General features: G+C 51.4%; 1 long non-coding RNA gene across 3 annotated transcripts; it reads left to right on the top strand.

Annotated features, from left to right (window-relative positions):
* Positions 1-117: 117 nt before the first annotated feature.
* On the top strand, positions 118-17,570 carry LOC141568279 (uncharacterized). Of its 3 annotated transcripts, XR_012491401.1 has the most exons (4): positions 118-4,105; positions 13,444-13,558; positions 14,727-14,816; positions 16,925-17,570. It is a non-coding gene; the product is annotated as an uncharacterized LOC141568279 (long non-coding RNA). The 3 variants fall into 3 exon arrangements; XR_012491399.1 differs by lacking the exon at positions 13,444-13,558; XR_012491400.1 differs by lacking the exons at positions 118-4,105; positions 13,444-13,558 and adding an exon at positions 12,373-12,523.
* Positions 17,571-18,441: the final 871 nt, after the last annotated feature.

Genomic DNA, 18,441 nt, shown 5'->3' with positions numbered 1-18,441 from the left:
TGGCAAGTGCCTCTCTCAGGGGTGGCAGATTTAGGGTGTGGAGGAGAGAGAGGATTTGAAGGTCTGGGCTCTGGGAAAATGACAGACAATGAGGAAGGTGAGAGGAAAGGAGGGGAACAGAGGCAAGAGGCCTGGAGTCTTCAGAGAGGACAGAGCCTCTATCTATCTATCTATCTATCTATCTATCTATCTATCTATCTATCTATCTATCTATCTATCTATCTATCCATCCATCCATCCATCCATCCATCCATCCATCCATCCATCCATCCATCCATCCATCCATCTATCATCTATCTATCTAATCTATCCATCCAACCATCTATCTACCTACCTACCTACCTACCTACCTACTACCTATCTATCTACCTATCTACCATCCCAGGTCAGTGATAGGCAGTGGGAGGGCTGGTTACCCGGCAAAAGGTAACTCCAGACTGTGGGAGGGAAAGGAGTCCAAGACCCTCTGCTAATTGGAGGGTTTGGGACTTGGAAATACACAACAACCAATTTCGCTTCATGAGTCTGTTAAGAGCATATGAATGAAGCAACAAAAGGGAGTTGAGGCCCAGAGAGGAAGTGGACTTGTCTAAGGCCACAGAGTAAGGCCTGGGGTAGAAACAAGGTTTGAATTTCTGATTCCCAGGCTAAATAAAATGAAGACTTTTGCAAAGTGACACCCCCACTCCCACCCCAGCCTCCCTGTCAGATGCCTGGTGTGTTAAGACAGGGAGGCAGGAAGGGTGCAGCTGCTGAGCGCATGGGCCAGACTCCTTGGATTCAAATCCTGCCAGCTACCTCTTATGAGCTGTGTAGACTTGGAAAAATAGCTTATCCTGTCTGTGCCTCAGTTTCCTCATCTGAAATTAGGCCAACATGAGTATCAACCTGAAAAAGCTGGTGTGAGGATTGGATGCATTAATATTTGTACACTTTAGAGAGTGCTTAGCATGTCCTAAGTGCTACATAACATTTGATAAATAAGTGAAGTGTTTGGCGACAGTCCTTGGGGAGCCCACAGGATTCTAGACAGTATTTGAAGTACAAGGGAAATTTTTTTTCTTTGGGTGTGGGAGATACAGCAGGGAATCATACAAGGTCCCTGTCCACAAGACATTTACATTCTAGTGGGAAGACAGATAAGTCGACAAGTAGAAATAATTAATGAACAACAGAAGATTGAGCTCAGAGAGTGAGAAGGAAAACCCTCATTTAGATAAGGGTAAGTCTTCCCTGAGAAGCTGGGAGCTGAATCGTAAGAAGGGGCAACAAAGTGAGGATTTGAGGAAGAGGGAACAGCACATATAAAGGCCCTGGGGCAAGTGTGGCTGGAGGGAATGTGCGATGGATGGGGGAGAGGGGTTCAGCTTGGTAAAGTGCCTGCATTTATTCTGCAGGTAGGAAATCATTGAAGGGTTTAAGCAGGGGAGCCCCATGGTCTGATTCATGCATTTAAAAGGCCACTCTGGCTGCTAGTGGAGAGTGGGCTGCAGGAAGGGGAGCGTGGAATCGGCACCAGTAAGGAGGTGGTTCTGGGGTCCTCCTAGTATTTGAAGTGGGAGGTAGGGAACCTCTAACTCTTTAGGCCACATCTGGCCAAGACCATGAAGGTGACCAGCTGAGAGTCCTGGGAAAATCCATCATTGGAATCCACCTGGTGTAGGAGTGGGGGCAAAGGCAGCTGGTGAAGGTCAGCGATGAGGCAGACTCCTGGCCTGGGATTCCAGAAGTTTCTGCCATCCATTCACTATTTCCCAGGATACACACACGCACACACGTGCACACACACACACACACACACACACACTCACTGGAGACCTGCCTGGGATTAGGAAATTGAGGATTATGGAAGGATTATTATTGAACCACCTGCTGTTTATATATAGCACTTTGGCACAGGCACCCAGCAGGGCTTCCTAACACCAAGGCCCTTTCATCCTCACCTCCACCCCAGGAGGAGACCTGGGCCTTGTTCTCCTGATTCAGTCCACAGAAAAATCACCCTTGGCTGACCATCATGCCTGGGAGGTCACTGAGACCAATCAGGCAGCTGGGTATACTGAGGATGGAGGTCAATTTGTCTGAGGTCACACAGCGAGATTATGGCAGATAAGTGAAGAGAATCAGCCACCTCCATAGGAAGCATCCTGGGCTGCCCTGGATTAAAACTGAATTGCCTTCATACATATAGCATTCATTCATGCACTTAACAGTATTTATTACACACCTACTGTATGCCTGGCACTGAGCTAAGCACTGAGGATGAAGCAGGTGAGAAAAAACAGACAAAACCCCCTGCCCCAAGGAGCTGACATTCTAGTGGGAGTGAATAAACAAACCAGTACATAAAATATTTAGTCTGTCAGACATGGATAAAGCTATATGAGGAAATAAAGCAGGAAAGGGGACCAGGAGGGCCTATGAGAGGGGAGAGGGTCAGGGAAGGCCTCAGAGGAGGTGATGTTTGAGTGAAGATCTGAAAGACTTGAGATGGAAAGCCAGAGGTGGCTCCATCCTGCATGGCTCCCAACTCTTCTGTCACTCGCCGTGTGCAATCTGTCAGCCGCACATCCCACTGGCTGGACCTTCTCTTCACATCTAGAACCAAACCACTTCTCAGCATCTCTGCTGCCGCTACTGCCCTAGTCTAAGCCTCCACCATCTCCCACCAGGGCACTCTCTTTCCACGTTTCCCCCCACTTCCTCCATCTATTCTCCACTCAGCAACCAGAAGGGATCCTTTGATAGAAGTCAGATCATATCCCTTCCTGTTGCCCAAGACCTGCTGGGAAGAAGACTAGAATGAGCTCAAGGAAGGGAGGGTCAGGGGTTTCAAAGCCAAGATGCTGCCAATTTAACTTCTGTGATTAGGGAAAATGTGTTTGTTTTTTTTTAAATGAGCCTCAGTCTCTTCATCTGTGAAATGGGAATAACCAGGTCTACCCTGATCCCAGAGATAGTAGTGGCACAGGTGTGAAAGCAACCATGGCGGGAGCATATCTGGATTTTGCCTCTGCAGGTGGGGTGATGGTTCCTCTGTGTGTGCCAGGCCCCTCCATATGCGTTGTCTCACTGAAGCCTCAGCAACTTCACTATGTTCCCAAAGGTGGGGAAACAAGACCAGAGGCAGAACACAACTCGACCAGGGTCACTTTGCCAGGGCATGCTGGAACCTGCAGGGACCCAGCTCTGCCTGGCACCAGCCCTGCCTGGGCTCAGCTCCTCACTTCCCGTAACCCTGGACTGGCGTCAGCAGGCAGGCCCGCCAGGCTGCCTTTGTGTGGGGCCTGTCAGGAGGCTGGAGCTGCCAACGACCTATTTTTCTGGGCAAGAGGAACCATTTGGAGTGAGAGGCCTCAGCTTTGGAGCCAGAACAATAAAAATAAAAACAGCAAGGTCTCCTGGGCAGCTTGGACCAGGGAACCAACAGCCCCAGAGAGGAGCTGCTGACAGGCTAGAGAGAAAGTGGGGTGGGGACATGAGGTGGGAGTGCCCTTACCGCACCCCTGCTCTGTTCTCTGATCTGTATGTGGGTTATCGCCAAGGCTCCCGGCAGCCATTTTATAGCTGCAGAAACCAAAGTTCAGAAGGATGGAGTCACTTGCCATGGACACTCAGCTAGTGAGGGGCCGAGCCAGTTAGGATTTGAACTTAGTTCTTCGAATAACAACCGTTCCTATTTGTTCAACATCTACTATACTTTCACAGGCATGTTCTCGCGACATAGTCACAGCGTACCTGGGAGGGGGTGCTATTAATGCACTTTACAGAAAGAACGCTGCCTTAGAGAAGTCTTTGCTCACAGGTCACCTCCTCAGAGAGGCCTTGCCAGACCACCTTGTTAAAATACCCCCACTCCAACCCACCCCAATGGACTCTATCCCTTTCCCTACATTATTTTATTTCAAAGCACGCGTCACGACCTGCCAGTGTTATGTGTCTTTATTGCATTTTGTCTGTTTTCCTTAACTAGCCACAAACCAGCCCAGCCCAGTGGCCCAGTGCCTAACTCTGGAAGCACATCTATGGCTCAAACCCCAGTACTGCCTCAGACTAGCCCTGGAGCACGTTACTTTGACCATCTGTACATCACCCACCAGTTCAGGTAATGATAGAACGGTGCCTAAAGGTTTCTTGTAAGGGTTAAATGAGTGAATATAAGTAAAGATGTTGGGTATTGCCACTGTTTTCTTCCACCACTGAAGCCTAGGGCTTTCAGCAGTAAACAGTAGGTTGTCAATAAATATGTATTCAATGTAAAAAATGACCTGCCCCAAACCACACAAGACATTGGCAGAGCCTGGATTTGAAGACAGATCTCTCTGAGCCTGGGCTTCAATGCACCCCATGTTATAATCACCTCTTCACAGCATGCCCCCCTTCCACCATAGCTGCACAGGACTCAAAGCTGTGGTTCCCCAATTGAGCAGGCATGAGCGTAGCTTGGAGGGATTGTTAAACAGGGATTTCAGGGCCCCACCCCCAGAATTGCTGATTCAGCAGGCCTCCGGCAAGGTCTGAAAATCAGTGCTTCTAACAGGCTCCCAGGTGCTGTTGATGTTGCTGGTCGGGAGACCACACTTTGAGAACCACTGAACAGACTGTGGTTTATGAGCCCAGCCCCAGTTTTCCTATTGGTTGATCTGTCTATCCTCTGTTTTCTGTCCTGACCTCCCCAGGGGAAGCAAAGTGGGTGACAGCACTGGCTCAGAAACAGCAGCCAGTGCCCCGAAGCTGAGAGGCAGTGACAGATCACAGAGCCAAGGCTGTGGGGGGAGCCATGCTGTAATTAGTGCTTTCCTGGGGAAGTTAGCGACTAAGCGACTCAGCAGGCAAACAAGCATCTCTTCGAGCTTGTCAGGGGTGGGACTGTGCTGTCAGGCCCTAAACACTGCTCTCAGGCTCTGGGGATCTGGCTCTGCCAGAAACTGAGCCCAGCTGTGCAGAGCTGATGCTCCCCACACAGCCCTGGGTAGTGATGCAAGGGCTGTCATCAGGACAGACAGCTGATTGCCTCAGCGTACACTGAGAGACCTGAGTTCAAGTGCTGTCTCTGCCTGATAATAATACTAATAATAGCAAAAATGTAGGCGCGCTTATTAAGCCCCAAGCCAGAAGGATTGCAGCGGATGCTCTCATGCTTCTTAGTCCCTCTTTTATGCGGATATAATTCTTATTCCTATTTCTCAGATGAGAAAACTGAAGCACAGAGAGGTTAAGGGGCTTGTGCAAGAGCACGCAGCCTGCGAGCTGCAGAGTTTGGCTTTGAATCCAGGCTTTTTCATTACTCAGTCTCTGCTGCCAACCTCTGCACATTCTGATTTCTACTTTGCTGTGTATGAGTCTGGGTGGCCCCACAGTGCCCTTTCTGAGTCTCCCTCACCGCCCAGGGGCTGGCTTGATGATTTTCAGGCCCCGCTGTGGCTCAGCACCCACTCGCTGATGTACTGTAGGCACGGGAGGATCAGGTGAATGAAATAATGAATGAACAGATGACTCTAACTCTTCCCAGTGGTGATGGGACAACAGAGCTCAGTGGCTGAGAGCTTGCCCCTCGTTAGCTGTGCAATCTTGGGTGGGTCTCAGCCTCAGTTTCCTCATCTGAAAACAGGTTGAGGGCAGGATTAATGGATAAAAAGAGTGGCAGGGGAGAGCTTGAGATAGAGATAGAGAGAGAGAGAGAGAGAGAGAGAGACGCAGACAACAGCTGAGAACCATGGTTGACGCTTGCCTCTGTCCCATCTTCTCCATCTCAGTTCCGCTCTTGCCGTTCTCAGGTAAAATTGCTTGGTATCCTTGAGCCCTCTCTTTTTCTTCCTCTCCGCTCACAGTATTGCCAGCCAATCTTCTTGGCTTTACCTTCACAATAAACCCAGAATCTGACCACTCCTTACCACCTGTATCACCCTTTAATCCCACCCACCTCCATCTCTCACCTGGATTAGTGCAATCACCTCCTCACTACCTTCCTGCTTCCTCACAGCACTTCCCATTTTGTCCCTCCTACAGCCTACACCTCCCAATAGCCTTGCCTCTCATCTCTTGGAATAAAACCCCAAGCTCTCAATGTGACCCACAAGGCCTCACGTGATCCCACCCACCACCCCCTCTCTGACCTTTCCTCCCCACTCTTTCCCCAGCTCACTCTACTTGAACAAGCCTCGCAGGTGCCCACCTCAGGGCCTTTGCACTTGCTGCTCCCTGTGCCCAGAACCCTCTCTTCCCAGCTGGCTGCCTGCTGCCTGGCTTGTCCTGTCCCTTCCTTTGAATCTTTGCTCAAATGTCCCTTCCTTGGAGAAGCCTGTCCCGACCACTCTATCTAAAAGTGGCCTGTCATTTCTTACCCTACTTTATGTTCCTGATGGCATTTAAATATGATATACTTCTTGGTTGCTGTGGCTTTCCTCACTCCAATGTGAGCTTCATGCAGTGTCTTTGTTCTCCAGCACCTGGAGCCATGCCTACACAGAGCAGAGGCTCAGTAAACAGTTGCTGACAGGGTGAAAGAAGGAGCTGAGAGGGAGCAGCTCTGTCCATGAGGTGCCTGCAGCTGGACTGAGGGTGCAGGCTCCTTTGCCCTGGTGGCTCGGCTTGGCTTGTGTTTCTTGGAGGAATACATGTCCTCATTGAACTTGGGTTTCCTTCCCAGGCAGGGAGACCAGGACTCTACTTGGCCTCATTCCTGTTCCTGAGAGGAAGTATCTATCCCAGGGCAGCATCCAGTCTGGCTCTTAGGGAAAGCCAAAGCCACACAAACCACTTTCTATGCTCCCAGCTTCTGAGGAGACAGCACTGGGGCCTTGGGGGCAGTGGGAGGCCATGCCTGCCTCCGTGCTGCCACTGCCACTGGGAAAGGAGGAAGGTGGGGTGCCTCTCTCCCCCAAGCTCATTTCCAGAGCTCTTTGGTCTGTTACTTCAAAGGAGCCTCACAGCCTGCTGTGTGAAACCTGGGCTTGGATGCCAGCCTCGCCTGGCTAGAGTTTGTGCCACTCACGTCCACCCATTGTACAGATGAGCAAACAGAGGCTCTCTGAGGGACAGGGGCTGCCTGGGTGACATATTGGGCCAGTGCAAGCAAGAGAGATGAATCCATATCTTTTGATACCAAATTCCTTTTCCTCCTCTTTATCCTCAATCCACATTCCTCCCTGTCCCACCCCACAAATGCCTGGGGGCACTGGGTGGTTTACACCAACCATCCCACCACTGGAGTTCTTTCTCACTGAGTCTCATTCCCTGCCCTGCATAAACAGCAGTAACTGTCCCTTGGAATGGTAAGACAACCAAGGCACAGAGAAGGAAAGAAGGTAGTCCCAAGACTCACTGCCTAGAAGTGTGACTGGCCAAATCAGAACATGTTAGTGTGTTTGTTCTCCTAGTGTTTTTTCTCATCAGTTTCAAGCAATTAACTGTGTTTAGTAAATAGGTACTGTGGGGATTTTGGCAGAAGAGCCCTGTTGATTTTTTGGTAAAGTCTAGAACCGAAGGAATTATCAGTGAGACTTGGGAGAGGCTGGGGGGAGGCAGAACATGTTGGAGAAGATGGAGGGTCCCAGATTGGAGGGAAATGCTGCCCTTTCCCCTCCACCGAGGCGTGGGGACATGGCTTGGGTCAGGCCTCATGGTGTCCCCAGAGAATCAAACCTGGGTTCCAAGGCCTCTGCCTCACCACAGGCCCCAAGCCTCTGCAGTGCAGCTGAGCCAGTGGGAGCCCACTGGTGGGACAATGGGCATAGCCTTCATCCAGTCTACAGATATTTATTGAGCACCTACTATGGGCTGGGGCTGTGCTGGGTGCCAGAGGCATTCACATTCTAGTGGGAGCGATGAAAAAATAAACACATGAGTTATGCACCATGGTGTATATACTATGTAGGCAGTGATAGCTGCTGAGAAAGAGGAAGCAGGGTGAGGGACAGAGATGGATGATGGCGGGGTGAGGGGAGGCTGCTGTTCTGTACAGGGTGACAGTGAGGGTCTTGCTCAGGGAATGGTATTTCCTGAAGGAAGTGAAAGGGAGAGCCACAGGAATATCGGCAAAAGGAACAACTTGTGCAAAAACCCTGGGGTGGCCTGTTCAAGGACAGTGGAGCATCCGGGAAACTAGAGCAGAGAGAGTGAGGGGAGTGTGGGGGCAGGCGAGCTAGGAGAGGAAACACGGCCCAATCCTCTCAGCCCCACAGGCCAAGGCAGGGCCTTCGACTTTTCTTAGAGGAAAATGGGCTCAGGAGCTACGGGGAAAATCATGTAGACAGATTCCTGGAAGCCACCTCAGATTTTCCTGGATTCTCTGACTCTGGAACTGAGCAAACTCTGGAGATGAGGGAGACACAGAACGACCAAGGTTGGGCTTGCTTCCCATCACCCCAAAGGGATCGGATCACAGACCTAATCCAGGACATCTCAAACCTTAACTTTGTTTGTAATAGAGTCTGACTTAGCAGGTCTGGGGTGGGGCCTGAGACTCTGCATTTCTTGTTTTTTTAAAAATTAGTTTCAGGTCTACAAAACAGCATAATAATTAGACATTTACACCTCTCACAAAGTGATACCCCCCCAATCTACTACCCCTCTGACATCGTATATAGCTGTTACAATTCCATTGACTCTATTCCCTATGCTGTACTTTATATCCTGTAACATATATATATATATATATGTAATTATAGTTGACATTCAGTATTATTCTACTTCAGCTTCAGGTGTACAGCGCAGTGGTCAGGCATCTACACAGTCTATGAAGTGGTCCCCCTGATAAGCCCAGTGCCCATCTGACACCCTACATAATCTATACAACATTATTGATTATATTCCCCATACCGTATTTCATGCATTTCTAAACAAACTTCCAGGTAAAGCTGAAGCTGCTGGCCCACAGATCACACTTTGAGTAGCGAGGCATTGTGTCTTGCCCAACTGTGCCTGTGGCCTGAGAATCCTACCTGCTGCTCAGTTTCAAGCCCAAATCCTTGGGGATGTCATGAGTGGCTCTTGACAAATTTTGCAGCCCTTCACGCTCAACTGAGGGCTGGAACCTTGCAAAGGTTGCCTACCAGAGAAACGAAGGGGTCTCCCCTCATTCCACCCTCTTGCAAGTCCCACCCCTTCCCTGCAAAACCTGGGAGCGTGGAGTGTAGCACCAGCCTGCTTTGATCCAGATTCTAGCCCTGCCAGCTGCAGGCGGTGTGACTTTGGGAAACAACATTTGCCACTCTGTGCTTCAGCTTCTCATCTTTAAGAAGGAAAAAACAACAGCTCTTTTCAGGACTATTTTGAAGATGCAAGAAACAATATTTATCAGAAGCCTGGCACACGGGAGGTACTCAGTAAACACTGCATCACTCTCCCTCCAATTCCCCCTGTCTTTTAAGGGAGCCATCTATGTATTTTCATCTCATTATTTTAAATTTTTCTATTTTTGTGTCTGTTTTATGAAGTAGATATTAGTCCCAAAGTATATAATACATTTATAAAAAAACAAATAAGCATACACTGGGAGTGCGTGTTTACAATTTTTTTGCTGATAGGGAACATGATTAAAAAATTTTTGAAGCCCAGTGGAATTGATAGAAAGAATGTTAGAGCTGGAAGGGATTTTAAAGACTTTCAGTTCCCTCCAGCACTCCCTCTTTATGTAAGGCGTGAACCTCTCTGCTATACTAGATTGCCTCTAGCAATGGGGAGCTTACTACTTTTCAGGGCAATCCATTTTGTACAGCTCTGGGAACGGTTTCCCGAACTCACTGCCTATATGTGTTGCAGCTGCTTCTGAACTGCCATGGCCTAACTGAACTGCTCCCTCCCACTCCACTGTGTCATAGCTCTGGGATGTCCCCAGGGCCTAACGCCATGCTGTATGCATAGTAGGCCTTCAATAATGAGTGGGGTGGCAGAAGAATGAGAAGGGGATGAAAAGGGTGAATTTCCTGCCAATTATCATTTGGAAGGTACACTGACAACTCAGTGCTGTGTCCTCCTGGAAGTGTGTTAGTCTATGCCACATGCATCTGTTTGTTTGGGTTTATTTACATGTGTTTGTCTGCACATATGTGTATGTGTGCGTGCCGCTGTGTGTTTCTCCATGTGGCTTTGTCTCTATGGATGTGTGTGCGCCTGTGTGTGTTGTACCGCAAATATTCATGTGTACTCTGCACGTCTTTCCCTGGGTCTTTGCATGTCTGTGTGTTTGGGGGGTGTCACTGTGGGGTTGTGTCTGCCTGTATGTGTTTGGTTTGCTTGCATGTGCTATGTACAGATGTCCATGTGTGGTGTACATGTCTCTCTCTCTTTGTATGTCTTTGTATGTCTGTGTGCCAGGGGCCTTTCTTTGTGTATTTCTGTGTGTGTGTGTGTGTGTGTGTGTGTGTATCTGCCTGAGTGTGTCTCCCCTTTCCTGCTCAGCCCTTTTGGGGGTGACTCCTTGCAGCCTGGTTGACTTAAGGCCGTCTGACTAGCAGGCAGCAAGGGCCCACACCCCTCCTCCCCTGCTCGGCTGTGCTAATCACGGGGTTATATGCAGATGGCAAATGTGCAGCTGCCAGGCTTGGAGGAGGGACTGGGGAGAGGTGTGTAGAGGAACAGACACGAAGAAGCGAGAAGACAATTTGGAGGCAGAAAAGGGGAAAGCGAGCCTGGCTGTCTTTGGAGGTAGGGTGTGAGGTTCTCTCCAGAGGCATGAATTCTATAAAGAGGATGTGATGTTTTTCTTCCCCAGTCAAACTAGTCTTAGAATCGCAGGATTCTAGAATCCTAGAATTTTAGATCTAGAGAATTCTAGAATCTCATCCTCCTGTAACTCTAGAGACTCTTAGGACCACATCCAAGGCCTCAAATCTTCCTGTGCTCTTAACATCTTCAAATGCAGTTTTCTTCTTTCCCCTTTTCTCGCCTTTCTTTGTATAGAATGATGGCCGGGGAATGACCTTGAAAGTTCATCCCGGCCACCCTCTGGCTTGGGCAGGACAGTGGAGAGAGAGGCCCAGTCAGCTGCGACATTCTTAGGGATGTTGACCTGGAATCTTTCCTTGGCAAAAATTTGTCTCCGGACTGGTCTAGGCTCTCATATTACCCACTCTACCTTCTGCAGGAGACAAAGGTGCTTATGTTCCCAGGATATGTTTTCAGCCATTCAGGAGCGGGCATAACAGACTGCAGGTGTGAGGACTGCCATGGGGTGGGCCTCCTCCAAGGCCCTCAGCAGAGGAGGTATAGTAACCCAGCCTGGGGTGGGGTAGACGGCTAACCAGGCAGCCACCTCCCCCAGGATGTCCACTGGGGTGTTTCCTTCCTCTCACGGCTCTCAGGTTGGTGGCTTAAAAGGCCAGACTCGTCCTATCCCAGGGACCCTAGGAGCCATGGACTGTCCCTGAGAGAGGTCAGTCCACTGTGCTTTGACTTCTGCCAGGACTCACCCAAATGCTTCAGTGTGGCAGCTTCTCAGGCCTTGACTACTAGCCATCCCATCCCTCCCTCTCACACGTGTCCAGCCACACTTGAACTCCCCACTCACCTCAATGTATTTCACTTCTTTGTGCCTCCAAATCTTTGCATGGGCTTTTCCTTTCTGCCTCTTTTCTGTGGTGCAAACTCTTGTCCATCTGTGGACTGCAAGCTCCCACTCAATTGTAAGAGCCATGAGAGGAGAGTTTTGACTTACTTAATACTTTATTTCCTAGAATTTACCATAATGTTTGATACATAAAAGATATTCAATAAATGTTTGTTGAGTGATGAACAGATTCAAAGTTTCCCCTATGAAGCCTCTACTCCCCAGTCCCTCATAGGTGTTTCCTTGGGGCCTGCACCACACTTAGGGTTACCTGTGAGCCAGAACTTACCACCCTAGGCCATGGGTCTTTGCTTGATTAATCTGTCCTCTTTGCCAGACTGGGAGCCCCTTGAAGCTGAGACCATGTCTGGTCAATCTTTGTACCTGTAGCATCCGGTTCAGAGCCTGGCACCCAGCAGGTGTCTAGCAAATGCAGGGCAGTTGCCAGCAGTCCAGCTTGGGGACTTGAAATCTCCTGTTGGTCCCAACTGTGAACGCTGGTCCAAGCTGTTGGCAACATCTGCTTCAAAGTCTCATTTGCAATTATACGTTCCCAAGCTCTTGCCTCTTAATATTTAATAACCAGGCAGCTAGCCTTCTCTGGCAGCCACTTAAGCCCCTGATTGCCTCTTGTCTGAACTTGGCCCTGAGTGAAGCAGGAACCACACTGGGGTTAAATATAAAACCCATATCTCGAGTCTGGGGCCAGTATAAGGCTGGAGCCTCAGGGACACAAGGAAGGAACACCCTGGCTGGAGGCTCCTGGATGGCCTTACCAGGCAAGGCACGTGGGGCATTGGCTCCAGCTGGTGCCACCTCTGCTCCCTGCCATGTAAGGCTGTGTCTATGCATGCCCTTGTGCGCTGGGGAGAAGGAGAGAGGAAAAATGTCAGTGGGATCTTCCCTGACTCACATCCGAGCTGGGAGAGAAGGAAGAAAGGGAGATTCCGCCTGGGCTGTGTCCCAGCAGGAAAGGTGGGTCTATCCTGTATGGCTTGGACCCCAGGAGCCAGTAGCAGTCTGCGTGGGGGCCTGAAGTGCCACAAAGTGGGTGCTGGCAGCCAGAGGACTGGGAGGCTTTCCAAGTCGGCAGAGATGAGACAATACTAATGACCTGACCCTCTGGGTTGCCTAAGCTGCTGCCCCGCGCTGGGAAACCCTGCAGGCCCAGCGAGGCCAGTGTCAACTCTGCAGGCTGACCTCTGCAGGACTGCTGGGCCAAGAGGGTAAAGCACAGTCCTGGGAAGGTTCGGGAAAAGGGAATAGCAAGTGCAAAGGCTATGAGGTGGGACTGCTGGCACTGCTGACGCCTAGGGCTCCAGAGAAGGGCCAGGAAACAGGCTTTGGAGGCAGCTTCACAGCAGATGCTGAAGGAAGGTGCTGCTGGAATTCCCATGTGGGAAATCAGACTTGTCACATCCCCAAGGGGATTTTACAGCCCCAGGAGACTTGGTTCATGGCTCTTGCTCTGCTCCTGACAAGCCCAGGGATGCTGGGCGTGTCCCTGCCTGGTGCTCATGCCATCGCTGCACACAGTGAAAAGCATGACTGCCCAACCCTCCCCATGTGGAGAGTCCCCTGTTTTCCCCACAGAGGTCATCTGGCCCAACCCAGGACACTGAGACCAGAAACGCCACCCTGCAAGCCCTTCAGGGCTGATCCTAGGAGACGGCTGGCCGTGGTGCAGAATTCTTTGCTCTTATGAGGGGCAGTATTTACTGAGCATGTGCAAGGTGCTGTGCTAAATAAACCCTTTCCCCACATACATAATCTCATTTAATCTCTGTCATCCTCATCTCTTCTTTTTCCCTCACCCCCTTATCCATTCTCAAGTCCTGTCCACAGCACCTTTAAAACGCAGTTCCAGTCCATTTACCTCCTTCTGCTTCCCCCAGGACTACCCTCACTGACCACCATCAGTGCTTGCACCCGGACACTGGACTAGCCTCCTGTCAACTCTCCTGCTTCCATCCTGGCCCCTGCAAACTATCACCAGCCAGCAGCCAGCAGGTCTTTGAACAATCTACATCAGTCCACGTCCCTCCCCTGCTTTTGAACCTCCAGGGGCAGCCATGGCGCTTAAAATCAAACCCAAATCCTACAGCTGACACTGCTCTGTCTGCCCGGTCCCTCCTTGCTCTCCCTCCCTATTCATCCTCAACTGCCCACTCTGCTGTAGCCACACTGGCCTCCTTCCTGTCCTCTGTGTGTGGTCAAGTCCAATCTGGGGCCTCTGTGCTTGCTGTCCCCTCTTCCTGAGACCTTCTCCTGATGGTGGGTGCCATGGTGTCAGGGATGTGCTTCTATTTTGCTCCCAGCTGTGTCTCCTGCCTTGAGGCTGGGGACTGGGGACCTACGATGAAGCCGGGCTTCACCCACACCCCTCCACCCAAAGGCCACCCCCTGAAGCTCCTGTACAGGCTGCCAAGCTCCCTGGAAGCCCCAGTCTTGTTGCTGGTCAGCGATCTCAGCCTCCGCCACCCTGTGGGTTTCCAACGCTCCCTTCCCTCTGCGGCAGTCAGTCGTTGCTACATAAGTTAATGGAATAACAAGACACTTTACCCATTGTCTGATGCAAATACCTTTTGTTGCCAGCGCCAGCCCACAGCTCAGATCTCCCTGAGATCTGGCCACCTCCCAACCCAGGCTCCAGCCTGGGCCAGGCCAGGGCACTGGCCACCCTCAGCAGCAGCCCCTGCTGTCCTTGGGCCCAGGAAGGCCCTGTCCTTGTCACACCTACCTTACAGCACTGCCCTCTGTGTGCAGACCTTTTGCATGTTTAATTTTTACATGATTGTGTTCAATTTTGATCCCCATTGTGCAGTGATAGAGATGGAAGTCTGTGTTGCCCTCCAATGGGGGTCCAGTGGGGTTTGGGCACAGACTCCAGGGTTTACCCATCCCCCAGCCATTCCTTAGGGCTTCGTCCACGGGATCCCTTTAGACCAGGGGTGTCCAAACTGCGACCCATGATCCATTGTTAATTGGCCTGCAGCAAATTCCAAAAATTTATTTAGTTTACTTAAATAAACCAGGTGAGGCAATACTAGTGAGTGGCCCGGCTGTTTGTGTATTTCACCGCATATGGCCTTTGGTAAAAAGCGTTGAAAAAAGTTTTGACACCCCTGCTTTAGACCTTCATTCCCTATTAGTTACATATTAACATCTCTATTTACAGATGAAGATGAGGAGGGTGGTGATTTGCTTACAGCCACACTGGCGATAAGCGGAACTCTGCCCTTGCCAGGGAGCCCAGCAAGGTGGATATGTGAGTATGGGGGTGCACTGAACGTAGAGAGCTCCCAAAGCTCACTCCCTCGGAAGCTTCCATCCGTGACCCCACACCACCGAAACATGCCTGGCTTAGTTCACGTGTGGTGCCTCAAACGTGTACAGGGCACCCGGAAGGAGCTGGGGTCACTCAGAGGGAAGACGGACTTCCCCCAGGTGATTATTTGAGTCTCAGAGGACAGCAGGATAAGCGGCAGCTTCCCATCACCCCCCAGCTGAGGACATGGGGAGGAGAGAATAGGTGTGTCGTAGGCAGGAGAGAGGTCTGGTCAAGGAAGGACACCTGGTGTGGTCAAAGGCTGGGAGCCTGCGATGGAGGGACTGTCCCTCTCACATCACCTCTCATCAGGTGACCTCAGCCACCCTCAAACTTGAAGCTCCGCCCCACCCTGATGACTCCCACCCAAGTCGGAGGTCTTCTTCCTGGACCTCCATCCTGAATGCCCCGCTGGCCCTCAGACTCAACGTGCCTGTAAAGAAACTCTTCATCTTCCCTACTTGCTCTCCTCCTCCTGGGTGCCTTTATCCCACCAGTTCCCAGAATTTTCACACACCCTTGGCCTGCCTCCCCGTCCCTCCATCTCTGTAGCCACCCAGCCTTAGTCCTGTCTGGTCTCTCTCACAGGTGTGTCTCCCGTCAGTTCGGTCTGCTCCCATTCTCAGTGTTGCTATCCTCTCTCAGCTTCACCTGTCACCTGAACCATGGATGTTCCTGCCTCCAGTCTCTCCTCCTGCAACCCAGCCCGCCCATGCCACAGGATGGGCTTTCCAAATGCAAAGACAGTGTCCTCTGCCCTTCAGGGGCACCTATGCCATCTGACGCCTCAGTCAGGACTTGAAGGCCTTTCTTAGTCACCAAGTGCTCCCCCAGCCATACGTGGCTGTCCCATGACAATTCTCTGAGCACGCCTCCAGGTGTCTGCCTGGCATGCTCCTGTTTAATTGTCAGACAGAGCCCGACCCTCAAGGGCCTCCTCTAAGGAGGCGTTTCCAGCAAGCACCTTCTTCTGGGTCAGGTGTCCCTTTCCTGTGTCTCCTCAGCCCCTCCCTTAGTGAACGTCCCCATGAAGTTCACAACCTGTGCATGCTCTTCCTTTCCTGTAAGACTGGGGCTTCCAGAACGGGGGTGAGGTGGGTGGGCTGAGTGGGTAGAGATAGGACCCTGACTTTAGTTTAGCAGTAAGAGGACAGGCTCTGGAACCTTCACCTGAATGGACCTGGGTTCAAATCCTGGCTCTGCCCGTTTCTAGCTATGCGATCTTGTACAAGGGAACTTAGGCTCCCCATGCCTCAGGTTTCTCATCTGTGAAATGGGCAAAATAATTATATTACCTCCTCTATTTGGTTGTTTGGAGGATGAAATGGACATGGGCCACTTAGAAGAGGACCTACCTACCACATAGTAAATGATCAATAAACAGTTCTTCTTATCACCTCCAGATCCCACTTTGACAGCTCTTATAAAGGTCTATTCACCTAACAAACAAACAACTAGTTCTGTATAGGTCGGAATTGTCTCTAAGACAATAGTTCCCAAACTCAGGTGAGCATCAGAATCAATGAGAATCATGGGGAAAGGTAGATTATCCTGTCCCAGGAGGTCCAGGGTGGGCCTGGGAACGAGCCTTCTAGCAAGCTCCCTGCATCCCCTTCTGATGTGGGTGGTCCAAGGCCAGACTCATACTCACAGCTGGGAGGTGGGGAGGGTGCATCAAATGAGGGCTTTGCCATGGAAACATGACTCCAGTGACCAGCCCTCCTCCCCCACATCAGCTGTCCCTGCAAGGAAGGTTCAGGATGTGACAGAACAGTCAGGGCCTTGCCTCTGGGGCCAGGAGGCCTCGGTCTTAACCCTGATTTCTCTCTTCTGGGCAGGTGGCTTCCCCTCCCTGTGCCCCATTCCCTTCTCTGACAAGTAGAGAACCCCCAAGTTCCCTGTTGTGAGAGGTGCGTAAGTCCCCATGTGGAGCTGCCCCCAAGAGTGAGACATAGTGAAAGCTCAGGAAGCATGGCTATTACCCTCGGCCTGCAGCCGTTTGTCTTCTGAGGCCTGCTCTCCCTGAGTGTTTTATTTTCTCATGATAGATTCCAGCTCATGTTCGGGGCCTCCACCTGCATACAAATGCCAAGAGGACAGGCGGCCCTCGGGATCTGTCCTCGCCTGCTCTCCGCCAAGCATCAGGCTGTGAGTTCCCAACAGGCCCGGAAGTCCCAGGGCCTCCTGCGAGGCCGGGACCGCCATGCCCTGTCGTGGCCGGAAGCAGCCGGGCTGCCGGGCCCTTTGAGAGTGGTAGTCTCTGCGAAAGAGCGGCCGCTGGGAGGTCTTCATGGCACTTGGGAGTTGCTGGAACAATTGGTTGCTGTTTGGGGGAGGGAGGTTGGCAGGCTCTTGCCCCTCGGCACTGAGCCCCTGCCAAGCCCCTGCCAAGCCTGGGTCTGGTTTTCCACTGCCTGCCAGTTCCAGGGTGTTCAGGGAGGGGCCAGAGGCATTCACTGCCCCTCTCTCCAGAGTCTTGGCTGTGGTCAAGGAGGAGGCCTGAGCAGGTTTGCAGAGCAGGGGACGTGCACTGCCCAGGCCTTGCTTCTGCCAGGCTAAGAGCAGAATGCTTAGAACTAGCCCCCCACAGACACATTCCCTGGGCTGCTAGGGGACTGCACTGCCACAGGGACACAGAAGGCCTGTGTGGTCCTAGTCAAGTGCCTTGGCTGGGGAAACAACAGTGAATAAAACAACGTCTCTGCACCCGTGTAGCCTGTTCTTGCGCAGAGAGATGGGAATAAAAGCTGGAGATAGCGCAAGGGAGAAAAATAAAGCAGCGTGAAGGGATGCAAGGTGATGGTGCAGGAGTTCGTTTTGCCAGGATGACGGTCTCTCTGAAAAGGTGATATTTGAGCAGAGGCCCAAAGGGCCGAGTGAAGTGAGAGAGACATGTGGCTGTCTGGAGGAAAAGTGTTCAGGCAGAGGGAACAGCCTGTGCAAAGCTGTGAGCAGGGAGAGGACCTGGCATGTTTGACAAGACCCTGGAAGCCAGTGTGATTGGCATAGAGGATCCAACAAGCCCAGAGGGGTGAAACTCCTCACAACCCTCCCTGTGATGGTCCTACCATCATGCTCATCTTACTAAGCTCAGAGAGGTTGGACAACGTGCCTGAGGCCATGCGGCTGATAACGCAGGTACCTGGCTGGACACCCACTCATTCTGATGCCAGAGCCTCTTATCACCATGTTACTAAGTTGTACAGGAGGCACCTTATAACCAGCAGCCTGGGCTTACTGGATACTGGCTATTTGTTTCCCCTTCACATTCAGTGGGGCTGTGTGCCGGGAAACTGGGAGTGGGGCCATCTCTAAGGCCCTTCCTGGAGATCTGGGGTCTGGCAGGCCTGGGTTCTTCTCCCCGCTCTGCCCTCACTGGTCATTGGGCTTTTCTGGGCCGTGGCTTGCTTGCCTATAAACTGGGGCTAATTCTCCCTACCGCAGAGGCCTGGCAAGAGCTCAGGACGTGGTGGATGGTTAGAAAACATTTACCCCCACCCCCTCTAGGCCTCTAAAGCTGTGTTTCTTACACCTCAGAATGGCCTTCCCTGGGCATGTGTTCAGG

The sequence above is a fragment of the Rhinolophus sinicus genome, linkage group LG13 (genome assembly GCF_036562045.2).
Source record: "Rhinolophus sinicus isolate RSC01 linkage group LG13, ASM3656204v1, whole genome shotgun sequence".
Lineage (NCBI taxonomy): Eukaryota > Metazoa > Chordata > Mammalia > Chiroptera > Rhinolophidae > Rhinolophus > Rhinolophus sinicus.
The sequence above is the reverse complement of the archived record's forward strand: the minus strand, read 5'-3'. Positions and strand labels throughout refer to the sequence as shown.